Consider the following 12,788-nt stretch of genomic DNA (forward strand, 5'->3'; position numbering starts at 1 on the left):
TATTGTTTTTTCCCAATCCAGTCTTGAGAACCAGCCAGCCCCATCTGGCACAGGTACCCAGGCAGGCCTTCTGCAATGTAGTTTTAAAATCTATTTTAAGTATCCTGCAGCAGTAAGTCTAAACTCTAAAGTGCATACAGATCACTGGAAGTCTTATTTAAACAATTATGATTCAGTAGATCTGGAGTGGGGTATGAAAATTCTGTATTTTTTACAAGCTCCCAGATAATGTATATGTTTCTGGTCAAAGGACCACACTTTGAATAGCAACGATTGATAGGACTTTTATGGCAGCAGGTGGCAATTGGGGATCTCTGGACTCAGATTCTTCCCGACAATGTTATCTCTTCCAGTATTGCTGATGCAGATATTTGAGGCTTAAACTTCGTTCCTTTCCAAGTATTTGCATAGACCCAAAATGCTTCTTGTTAACAACGTTGGCCCAGCCTACCCCCACTTAAGTAGGATAACTCCAGACCTTACAAGGCAAGATAACCTTCAATGTGCTAGCATTCACATCTCCTTCTTGCTCTTTCCTATAATTGCTGAGTTAGCTGGAAAGGGTTACCCTCTGGAGGTAGGGGAGAGGGAAGCCTTATATTCAGAACATATAAGGAATATTTACAACTCAACAATACAATCAAAATATGCTCAACACCAATAGTTACTAGGGAAATACAAATCAAACAACAGTGAGTTACCATTTTATATCCATTAGGATGGCTATAATAAAAAGAATATCAAGTGTTGGCAAGAACATGGAGAAATTGTAACCCTCATACATTGCTGATGACAATGTAAAATAGTACAGCCACTTTGGGAAACAGTCTGGCAGATCCTTGGAATGTTAACCATAGAGTCACCATATAACCCAGAGATTTAGGTATAAGCCCAAGAGAAATAAAAACACACATACACAAATAAGCCTATGCACAAATGCTCATCACTGCATTATTCATAATAGCCAAGAAGTGGGAACAAGTCAAGTGTCCACCAACTGATGAATGAATAAAAAAATGTAGAATATTCAAGCAAGGTGACTGTATTAGTCCATTCAAGCTGCTATAACAAAATGCCATAGACTGGATGGCTGAAACAACAAATATTTACTTCCCACAGTTCTAGAGGCTGCAAGTCCAAGATCAAGGCACTGGCAGCAGTCTTCTCACATGTTCTCACATGTTCTCACATGTTCTCACATGTTCTCACATGGTAGAAGGAACGAGGAAGTTCTCTGTGGTCGTTTTCTTGAATCCATGCCTGAGGATATGGAGAGAGAGAGAGAGAGAGAGAAAGAGAGGGAGAGAGAGAGCGAGACATTAACGTGAGAGAGAAACATTGATCAGCTGCTTCCTGTATGTGACCATGACCAGGTATCAAACCCGGACCTTGGCGAGACTGAGAGCCGTGTGGCAGCGGTGCGGAGCGGTTGGGTTCTCAGCGGCGGGGAAACTTGTGGGTGCGGACAGGCTGCGGCCCAGCCTCTGTAAAGAAGGTGCCAGAGGTTGGCAGCTTCGGCTGGAGCCCATTGAGCCCAGCGGGGCCGCTGCAGCAGCTGGGAGTCAGGAGCGACAGCAGCGAGCAGAGCTGCAGCGAGCGGAGTCCCGTTCTGCTTCCAGAGTGGAAGTGCTCACGGATCTGGGAAACCTGCGAGGTGTGCCTCTGCAAGGTCTCGCTCCAAGGAAGACTCCAGACGTTCCAGATCAAAGTCCAGATCCAGATCTGAATCCAGGTCTAGATCCAGAAGAAGCTCTCGAAGGCATTATACAAGATCACGATCTCGGTCTCGCCCTCATAGACGATCCATCCGTAGCAGTTCTTACAGTCGAGGTTATGGGAGGCGTCATAGCCACAGTCATTGTCCCATGTCTACTCGCAGACGTCATGTCTGGAATCGGAGAGAGTGGAAGGGAGGGGGGAGACAGAGGGAGAAAAACATCGATGTGAGAGAGACACATCCACTGGTGGCCTCCCGCACACGCCCCGACCGGTGCCGGTGATCAGGCCTGCAACGGAGGCGAATCCTGACCCCAACTGTTGTCTTGGAGTATTTGGGTTGGGTTGAGCTTGTACACTACTGAAAGAGATCTAAGGGAAGCATTCTCTAAATATGGCCCCATTGCTGATGTGTCTATCATATATGACCAGCAATCTAGACGTTCAAGAGGATTTGCCTTTGTATATTTTGAAAATGTAGATGATGCCCAGGAAGCAAAAGAGCGTGCCAATGGAATGGAGCTTGATGGACGTAGAATCAGAGGTGATTTCTCTATAACAAAAGGACCACATACCCCAACACCAGGAATTTATATGGGGAGACCTACACGCCGTTGTGATGACTAAGACAGAGGATACGATGGAGGCTATGACGACCGGGACTACTATAGCAGATCCTACAGAGGAGGAGGATGGAGAGCTGCTCAAGACAGGGATCACATTTGCGGAAGGCGGTGACCTTCTCCTTACTCTAGTCGTGGAGGATGTAGATCACGTTCCAGATCTCGATCATATTCACCTCGTGGCTATTAAAGCATGAATGGAAGGCTTTCTGAAACCTACCTTAGAGTTTGGATATTGTTTGTGGACAATATTTTTTATTATCTCCTGTTTAAAAAGTGAACAGTGCCTAGTGAAGTTAGGTGAATTTTACACCTTTTACGATGACTACTTTTGGTGGAGTTGAAATGCTGTTCTCATTCTGCATTTGTGTAGTTCGGTGCTTTGTTCCAAGTTAAGTGTTTTCAGGAAAAGTATGTTTTGCATGTATTTTTTTACAGTCTAAATTTTGACTGCTGAGAAGTTTTTATTGTACAAAACTTTATTTAAAGCGTTTTTCTACTAAATCCAGGGTATTCTGAAGATCGAAGCCTGTGTGTAAAATGCTACCAAATGGCAAAAAGCAACAATAAAGTTTTACTTTTACTTTAAAAACAGAAACAAAAACCTGAACCTTTTTGGTTTATGGAATGATGCTCCAAACAACTGAGCTATCTGGCTTGGCACTGGGGACTTTTTATAAGGGCACTAATTCCATGCATAAGGGTTCACCCTCATGACCTAATTACCTCTCAAAGAATTCACCTTTTAATATCGCATTGAGGGTTAAGATTTCAACATATGAACTTGGGAAGGGACATAAATGTTCAGTTAATTGCAGGAATATTAGGCATACTTCTAATATTGGCAATAAAAATGAATAAAAAACAGATACATGATACTATATGGATAAACCTTGAAAACATTATGCTAACTTAAGCCAATCAGAAAAGTTCACATATTATATGATTTCATTTACATGAAATATCCAAAACAGGCAAAGCCATAGAGACAAAAAATAGATCAATGGTTGCCAAGAACTTGGGAGAGAGAGAATGGGGAGAGACTGTGTTTAAGATTTCTTTTTATGGTAATGAAATGCTCAAAAACTAAATTAGAGTGATGGTTGCACAACTCTGTGAACATACTAAACTAGAGGCCTGGTGGATGAAATTCGTGCACGGGGGGGGGGGGGTGTCCCTCAGGCCAGCCTGCACCCTCTCCAATCTGGGACCCTTCGAGGGATGTCCGACTGCCCGTTTAGGCCTGATTCCGGTAGGATCAAGCCTAAATGGGCAGTTGGATATCCCTCTCACAATCCAGGACTGCTGGCTCCCAACTGCTCGCCTGCCTGCCTTCCTGATTGCCCCTAACTGCTTCTGCCTGCCAGCCTGATCACTCCCTAACCACTCCCCTGCCAGCCTGATTGATGCCTAACTTCTCCCCTGCCAGCCTGTTTGCCCCCAACTTCCCTCCTCTGCTGGCCTGGTCACCCCTAACTGCCCTCTCCTGCAGGCTTGATCGCCCCTAACTGCCCTCTCCTGCAGGCTTGATCGCCCCCAACTGCCCTCCCTTGCAGGCCTGGTCCCTCCCAATTGCCCTCCCCTGATGGCCATCTTGTGGCGGCCATCTTGTGTCCACATGGGGGCAGCCATCTTTGACCACATGGGGGCAGCCATCTTGTTATTTTGAAGTGATAGTCAATTTGCACATTACTCTTTTATTAGATAGGATAGAGGCCTGCTGCACGGGTAGCGGCCGGCTGGTTTGCCCTGAAAGGTGTCCCGGATCAGAGTGGGGGTTCCCTTGGGGCATGGGGCAGCCTGGGCGAGGGGCCTGTGGTGGTTTGTAGGCTGGCCACGCCCCCTGGCGACCCAAGCGGAGGCCCTGGTATCTGGGATTTATTTATCTTCTATAATTAAAACTTTGTAGCCTTGTGCGGAGCCAAGCCTCCTGCTTGCTCCATGGCCGCAGCCATTTTTGTTGGGATTTATTTATCTTCTATAATTGAAACTTTGTAGCCTTGAGTGGAGGCCAAGGCAGGCCAGGTCTGCGGGAGCTTGGCTTCCTCCATTGCCGGGGGCAACTCAAGCCTCCTGCTCTCTCCAGCTCTGTGGCTGCCGCCATTTTTTGGGGGATTTATTTATCTTCTATAATTGAAACTTTGTAGCCTTGAGTGGAGGCCTGGGCCTGCCAGGGTGTGTGGAAAGCCTCCTGCTCGCTCTGTGGCCGCAGCCATCTTGGTTGGGTTAATTTGCATACTCGCTCCTGATTGGCTGTTGGGCGTGGCTTGTGGGTGTAGCAGAGTGATGGTTAATTTGCATATTACTCTTTTATTAGATAGGATACCATTGAACTGTGTCTTTTAAAAGAGTGAATTTTGCCAAAACCGGTTTGGCTCAGTGGATGGAGCTTCGGCCTGCGGACTCAAGGGTCCCGGGTTCGATTCCGGTCAAGGGAATGTGCCTTGGTTGCGGGCACATCCCCAGTGGGGTGTGTGCAGGAGGCAGCTGATTGATGTTTCTCTCTCATCGATGTTTCTAACTATCCCTCTCTCTTCCTCTCTGTAAAAAATCAATAAAATATATTTAAAAAATATATTTAGAAAATATATTCAAAAAAATAAAAAATAAATAAAAGAGTGAATTTTATGATATGTGAATTATATCTCCATCAAGTTGATAAAAATCATGTAAGGGTAGAGAGTTGCGGAGCATGACTTCCCTCCATTAAGGCCATAGAACGGTCCCTTTAGGGGCTTCATGCTTCCCCTCCCCACCTTTGGGGTCCCTACTCTTTGTTATGTGCTCTCTCAGGCCTTGCTAATATATCTGTATTTAAAGCAATCTCATCCCATATTTTTAGTATGCTGATATATTGAGGTTTTTTTCATAGGTTGTGAAACCTTAGAAAAATTTCCAGATCAAATCTAATTAAATGAGCATTCCATCTGATGTTGTGACAGAACATACTGTCAGTAGTGTCAGCAGTGTTGTGACAACAAACCTGGTAGATTTGGATTAAAGTAGGATGGGAGCTCTCAGGCCAATTGGAATTTCCTATTTTGTTTTTGAACAATTCAATTCTCACTTAGAGCCCATGAACATCTGCAAAGCCAAACCAGCAACAAGATTATGCAACTTTGCTGTTAGAAAAAGGATGGTTTTCTCTCATTTAATAAATAGTGAACACCTCCTCTGTATCAGTTCTTGAGGAGCTGACAAGCTATTATTTGCTGCTAAATAAGATTTGGAAATGTGTGTCAGGTCTAGGTAGAAATCAGTATCATTAACTTAAAGATGAATTTTCTTCACAAATATAAATTTTAAAATATAAATAGAATTGACAATATATGCCTGCAATTTAATGCTCTCCCACCACATGCAAAACCCTAGCTCAGGTGTCCTCAAACTACGGCCTGCGGGCCACATGCGGGTGTTTTTGCCATTTTGTTTTTTACTTCAAAATAAGATATGCGCAGTGTGCATAGGAATTTGTTCATAGTTTTTTTAAAACTATAGTCCGGCCCTCCAACGGTCTGAGGGACAGTGAACTGGCCCCCTGTTTAAAAAGTTTGAGGACCCCTGCCCTAGCTGGTGGAGTTGTTTTGACAAAGCTCGCTTTATATGTGCACGGAAATGCTGATTACCAACAGGGTGTTATTTGCAACTGGCTAGCAGTGCTCTCCCAACTCTCTACTCCTGGCCACCTCCCAGTGCAGTCTCCATCAGCTATGACTGCATCGCACAGTTAAAGGTTTAGTTAGTTCACTGGCTTAGTTATTGCTGTGTTTGTCCTTTTAAAAAATACAAACACCCTTGGGAAATAGATATTTGTGGTTTAGAATCACCAACACATTGTCTAACCATATTCCCTGAATTTGTTTATCTGACCTCTCTTGTCTCCCTGAACACTCAGAAAAGCACTCAGAAAAAAAGAGGGAAATTCTGATTGGAAATAAAGAGGTGGAGAATAAAATGCCAAGTACTAGGTGTCAGAAGATCTGGCTGAGCTCCCAGGATCATTGGTTACTTAGTTCCAAGCCTTAGTTTTCTTTTTTTATTGTCTGAAGTTTTACATAAGTCTCCTTTTCCCCCAATTGGAACTCCCCCCAGCCATTCCCACCCCGGGCAAGCCCCCACCACCAGAGTGTCTGTGTCCATTGGTTATGCTAATATGCATGCATACAAGTCCTTTGGTTGCTCTCTAACCCCCCCTCCCCTACTATTTGTCTCTAGATCTATTCTTGTTCATCAAATTATGTTAATCATTATATCCCACATATGAGTGAAATCATGTGATATTTATCTTTCTCTGACTGGCTTGTTTCACTTATCATAATGCTCTCCAGTTGTATCCATGTTGTTGCAAATGGTAAAAGTTATTTCTTTTTTATAGCAGCATAGTATTCCATTTTGTAGATGTACCATAGTTTTCTAATCCACTCATCTGCTGATGGACACTTAGGCTGTTTCCAAATCTTAGCTATTGTAAATTGTGCTGCTATGAACATAGGGGTGCATATATCCTTTCTGATTGGTGTTTCTGGTTTCTTGGAATATAGTCTTAGAAATGGGATTACTAGGTCAAACCGGAGTTCCATTTTTAACTTTTTGAGGAAATGCCATACTGTCTTCACAGTGGCTGCACCAGTCTGCATTCCCATCAGCAGTGCAGGAGGGTTCCTTTTTCTCCTCATCCTCGCCAGCACTTCTCATTTGTTGATTTGTTGATGATAGTCATTCTAACAGGAGTGAGATAGTACATCATTGTTGTTTTGATTTGCATCTCTCGGATGATTAGTGACTTTGAGCATGTTTTCAGATGTCTCTGGGCCTTTTGTATGTCCTCTTTCAAAAAGTGTCTATTTAGATCCTTTGCCCATTTTTTGATTGGATTGTTTATCTTCCTTTTGTTAAGTTGTATGAGATCCCTGTAAATTTTGGAGATTAAACCCTTATGGGAAATATCATTTACAAATATGTTTTCCCATGCAGTGGGCTTTCTTGTTGCTTTGTTGATGGTTTCTTTTGGTGTGCAGAAGCTTTTTATTTTTATGTAGTCCCATTTGTTTATTTTCTCCTTAGTCTACATTGCCCTAGGAGCTATGTCTGTAAAGATATTGCTATGGCATATGTCTGATATTTTGCTGCCTATGGAGTCTTGTAGGATTTTTATGATTTCATTTTTTTTGCATGTATCTGACCAAATTTTCCAGCACCATTTATTGAAGAGACTGTCTTGACTCCATTGTATGCTCTTGCCTCCTTTGTCAAATATTAATTGAGCATAGTGGTTTGGGTCAATTTCTGGGTTCTCTGTTCTGTTCTATTGGTGTACTGGTATATGTCTGTTCTTGTGCCAGTACCAGGCAGTTTTGAGAACTGTGGCTTGATAATACAGCTTTATATCTGGTATTGTGATCCCTCCAACTTTGTTGTTCTTTCTCAGGATTGCTGTGGCCATTCAGGGTCTTTTTTTTTTTTATTCCAGATGAATTTTTGGAGAGTTTGTTTTAGCTCTTTGAAATATGCCTTTGGTATTTTAATGGGGATTGCATTGAGTCTGTAGATTGCTTTGGGTAGTATGGACATTTTAATGATGTTGATTCTACCAATCCATGGACACAGTATGTTCTTTCATCTGCTTATGTTTTCCTCTATCAGTTTTATCAGTGTCCTGTAGTTCTCCAAGTACAGGTCTTTTATGTCCTTAGTTAAGTTTATTCTTAGGTATCTTAATTTTTTTTGGTGCAATGGTAAATGGGATTTTTTTTTTCATTTCTCTCTCCTTGAGTTCATTATCCTAATATATAAAAACCCTGTGTCCATCACAACTGGAGGCTCAACCAACCAGAAGTCAGTCCTATAGTCAGCGCTGGGTTGCCGTGGCGACCCAGCACTGACTGCTGCGGCTGCAGGCGCGGTGACTCAGCACTGACTGCTGAGGGGGCTGTGAATCAGGCTTGGAGAGAGGCCTGAAGAGAGAAGCAGGGTCTGATCCATAGCCTGTGTGGCAGCTGTTGATCAGCACTTGCCTCTCTCTTTCTCTCCAGACCGGGCCAGCAGCCACACCTCCATTTCTCTCCAGGCCTCCACTGGGGCTGCTGATCAGCCCTGCCTTTCTTATCAGGCCCCATTAATAGGCCCAGAGACGCTGACTGGCATAGAAACCGACCAATCAGAACCAAATCTGTGTGAAGTGTGAGGAGCCAATGGCTGCCTAGGAGGTGGAGCTTTTGACGCTGACTGGAATAGAAACTGACCAATCAAAACCAAATTGGCCAGTAGAGGAGAGCAGTTGGGGGTGAAATCGGGCCAGCAGGGGAGGGCAGTTGTGGGTGAGATCAGGCCGGCAGTGGAGAGCAGTTGGGGGCAAGATCAGGCTGGCAGTAGAGGACAGTTAGGGGAGATCAGGCAGGCAGGCAGAGGCAGTTAGGGGCAATCAGGAAGGCAGGCAGAGAGGTTAGGGGTGATCAGGCAGGCAGGCAGGCAGAGGGCCTAGGGGCAATAAGGCAGGCAGTCAGAGGCAGTTAGGGGCAATCAGGCAGGTGAGCAGTTAGGAGCCAGTAGTCCCAGATTGGGACAACTGCCAATTTAGGCCTGATGCCACAGGGCAGGGGAGCAGGGAGCAGAGCCTGCCTGTGTTCCTGACCTGGGACATGGTGCTGCCTGAGTGTGTCACCGTCCAATGCTGACATGAAGCTGTGGGGGGTCAGGCTTGACAGGTGTGCAGCAGGCCAGGTCTGGGTCTTGCCCAGTCGGGGTGGGGCAGGCTGGGTCTGGGGAGGGTTCACAGAGTCCTTCCCCTTTCACAGCCTCACTGATCCCACCACTGAGCTGTGAGGCTGGCAGGGCAGAGTCACCACTACCGTTAGTCACTCTTTTTTTGCCCAGGACCAAACCAGAGAGAATTGGACCTGCATTACCACCATTTGTCCACCATCCAGAACTGAAATATCATTGCTGACATGTACACATAAGGAACTGTTTGACATTGAAATTGAGACTCAAAAGAACTGTTGGCCCAGAAAGAAACTCACTACAGACTGATTCATTTGCCTCTCAGCATAACCATTATTGTTTGTCTCATTTTCAGTTCTTATAGGTGAAGATTGCCTTTTACTTCACATCAAACATAAATTATTAATTTGATAGTAGACCTATATGTGAAGGTGAAATAGCAAAGCTTCTAGCAGAAACATAGGAGAATATTTTCATGAACTTGGATTAAGGAAAGATTTACTAAACAAGACAAAAATTACAAGTCATAAATAATTAGTAAATTGGGCATAGTTAAAATTAAGAATTTCCGTTTATCAAAAGCAAGCCATAGCCCAGGAGAAAATATCTGCTATGCACATATCCAACAAAAGACTTGTCTCCAAATATATAAAGAACTCCTATACATCAATAAGAAAAATGCAAACACCTAAATAAAAATGGGCAAAATAATTGAACAGACACCTCACAAAGAAGTCTATCCAATAGCTACTAATCAATCATATGAAAAGGTGCTCAACAGTATTATTCCTCAGGCAAATGCAAATTAGACCACAATGAGATAACCAGTTAGAATGGGTGGCCAAATTCAAACTTTGATGATACAAATTATTACTGATTAGGATGTGAAGCAACTGGAATTCTCAAATATTGCTGGTGAGAGTATAAATTCCTACAACTCCTAGAAAGCTATTTCACATGTTATCCTAAAGCTAAAAATATAATGATTGTATATTAGTTATATACCCACTCTAGGTATATACCCAAGAAGAATGAAGCCTGAGCCTGCAAGAAGACATGCACAAGAATGTTCATAGCAACTTTTTTTTCTTTTCATAATAACCCCAAATTGGGAACAACACAAATATCCATTAACAAAATTATAGGTAAATAAATTCTGGCCTATTCATACAATAGAATACTAAATAGTAATTTAAAAAAGACACAGACAAATAATCTCACAAATATTAGCTGAGCAAAAGAATACACACACCCAAAATGTATACACTGTATATGATTCCATTTATGTGAAATTCAAGAAGAGGAAATGGTGTACTTCATTTTATAGCCATTAATCTCAAATGGACACAAAAGTTGCACTTGTATGGTACATAAAGATAAAAATAATCTATGATAATAAAAGTGTAATATGCTAATTAGACCGGACAGTTGAATGACCTTCTGGACTTCATTACAGACATCCTTCCGGACGAAGCCACAGTGGCGGGGGCCAAGGCAGAGGCAGTTAGGGGTGATCAGGCAAGCAGGCAAGCAGTTAGGGGTGATCAGGCAGGCAGGCAGAGTGGTTAGGGGAGATCAGGCAGGCAGGCGAGCAGTTAGGGGCAATGAGGCAGGCAGGTAGAGTGGTTCGGGACAATGAGGCAGGCAGGCGAATGGTTAGGGGCGATGAGGCAGGCAAGCGAGTGGTTAGGGGAGATCAGGCAGGCAGGCGAGTGGTTAGGGGCAATCAGGCAGGCAGGCAGGTGAGCAATTAGGAGCCAGCAGTCCTGGATTGCAAGAGGGTGCAGGCCGGGCTGAGGGACCCCCTCTAGTGCACGAATTTCATGCACCGGGCCTCTAGTCTTTAAGTAAGTGGACATGATCAAAGGAATCAGTTATACCAACCATCTGAACATAATGCCTTATAATCTAATCACTATCTAATGGGGGAGGCTAAATAGGAGCATGATGTTCTTAGAAATTCATAAAAAGCCCTCAGCACTCATCAAACATTGCATATCAGATCCTTGTGGTGGAATAATATTGTAAGGTAGTAACCACTGGGGCCCAGCCAGCCCCAGGATTTTCCCAAGGACCTTCCTCCCACTCAAGCTCAGTGTATTTTGCCTCTGGCAGGAGTGACACAGCCAGAGCAAAAGGAGCCTTTATAGTTCTGAAAGCCTCACACACAGGGAGACCAGAAAGAGCACAGGGCGCAGGACAAAGGATTCCGTACTGACTCCAAGCCAGTTTTTCCCACCCTCAAAACCAGCTTTACAAGATTCCTGGGAGTGATAGGAGCAGAGGACTGGGGGGCGAAAAAGGGGTGGTATAAAGCTGGGCCTGGGAGTTCCATTTTTAGTTGTTTATTTATTTATTTATTTATTTATTTATTTATTTATTTGAGGACACCCCATACTGTTCTTCACAGTGGCTGTGCCAGTCTACATTCCCACCAGCAGTGCATAAGGGTTCCTTTTTCTCCACATCCTTGCCAGCACTTGTCATTTGTTGATTTGTTGATGATAGCCATTCTGACAGTTGTGAGATGGTACATCATTGTTGTTTTGATTTGCATCTCTCAGATGATTAGTGACTTTGAGCATGTTTTCTTATGTCTCTTGGCCTTCCTTATGTCCTCTTTCAAAAAGCATCTTTTTAGGTCCATTGCCCATTTTTTGATTGGGTTGTTTATCTTCCTTTTGTTAAGTTGTATGAGTTCCCTGTAAATGTTGGAGATTAAACCTTTATCGTTGATAACATTGGCAAATATGTTCTCCCATACAGTGGGCTTTCTTGTTGTTTGTTGATGGTCTCCTTTGCTGTGAAAAAGCTTTTTATTTTGATGTAGTCCCATTTGTTTATTTTCTCTTTAGTTTCCATTGCCTTAGGAGCAGTATCGGTGAAGAAATTGCTTTGGCATATGTCTGAGATTTTGCTGCCTGTGGATTCCTCTAGTATTTTTATGGTTTCCCATCTTATGTTTAAGTCCTTTATCCATTTTCAGTTTATTTTTGTGTATGGTGTAAGTTGGTGGTCTAGTTTAATTTTTTTGCATGTATCTGTCCAATTTTCCCAACACCATTTATTGAAGAGACTGTCTTGACTCCATTTTATGTTCTTGCCTCCTTTGTCAAATATTAATTAGCATAGTGGTTTGGGTTGATTTCTGGGTTCTCTATTCTATTCCATTGATCTATATGTCTGTTCTTGTGCCAGTACGAGGCAGTTTTGAGAACAGTGGCTTTGTAATACAGCTTGATATCTGGTGTTGAGATCCCACCTACTTTGTTCTTCTTTATCAGGATTGCTGTGGCTATTTGGGGTCTTTTTTTATTCCAGATGAATTTTTGGAGAGTTCATTGTAGGTCTGTGAAATATGCCATTGGTATTTTAATGGGGAGTGCATTAAATCTATAGATTGCTTTGGGTAGTATGAACATTTTAATGATATTGATTCTACCAATCCATGAACACAGTATGTTCTTCCATCTGTTTATGTCTTCCACTATCTCTTTTTTCTGTGTCTTGTAGTTTTCCAAGTACAGGTCTTTTACCTCCTGAGTTAAGTTTATTCCTAGGTATCTTAATTTTTTTGGTGCGATGGTAAATGGGATTGATTTTTTAGTCTCTCTTTCTGTAAGTTCACTATTGGTGTATAGAAATGCCATAGATTTCTTGGCATTAATTTTGTATCCTGCTACATTGTCGAATTAAATTATTAAGTATAAAAATGGAACTCCCATTTGA

The 12,788-nt window shown here is 42.9% G+C and overlaps 1 pseudogene across 1 annotated transcript; it reads left to right on the forward strand.

Annotated features, from left to right (window-relative positions):
- Positions 1 to 1,365: 1,365 nt before the first annotated feature.
- LOC307097236 (transformer-2 protein homolog beta-like) lies at positions 1,366 to 2,529 on the forward strand (annotated as a pseudogene). Its single transcript has 2 exons — positions 1,366 to 1,903; positions 2,005 to 2,529. The product of its transcript is annotated as a transformer-2 protein homolog beta-like (transcript).
- Positions 2,530 to 12,788: the final 10,259 nt, after the last annotated feature.

The sequence above is a fragment of the Cnephaeus nilssonii genome, assembly GCF_951640355.1.
Source record: "Cnephaeus nilssonii genome assembly, chromosome: 3".
Taxonomy (NCBI): Eukaryota; Metazoa; Chordata; class Mammalia; order Chiroptera; family Vespertilionidae; genus Cnephaeus; species Cnephaeus nilssonii.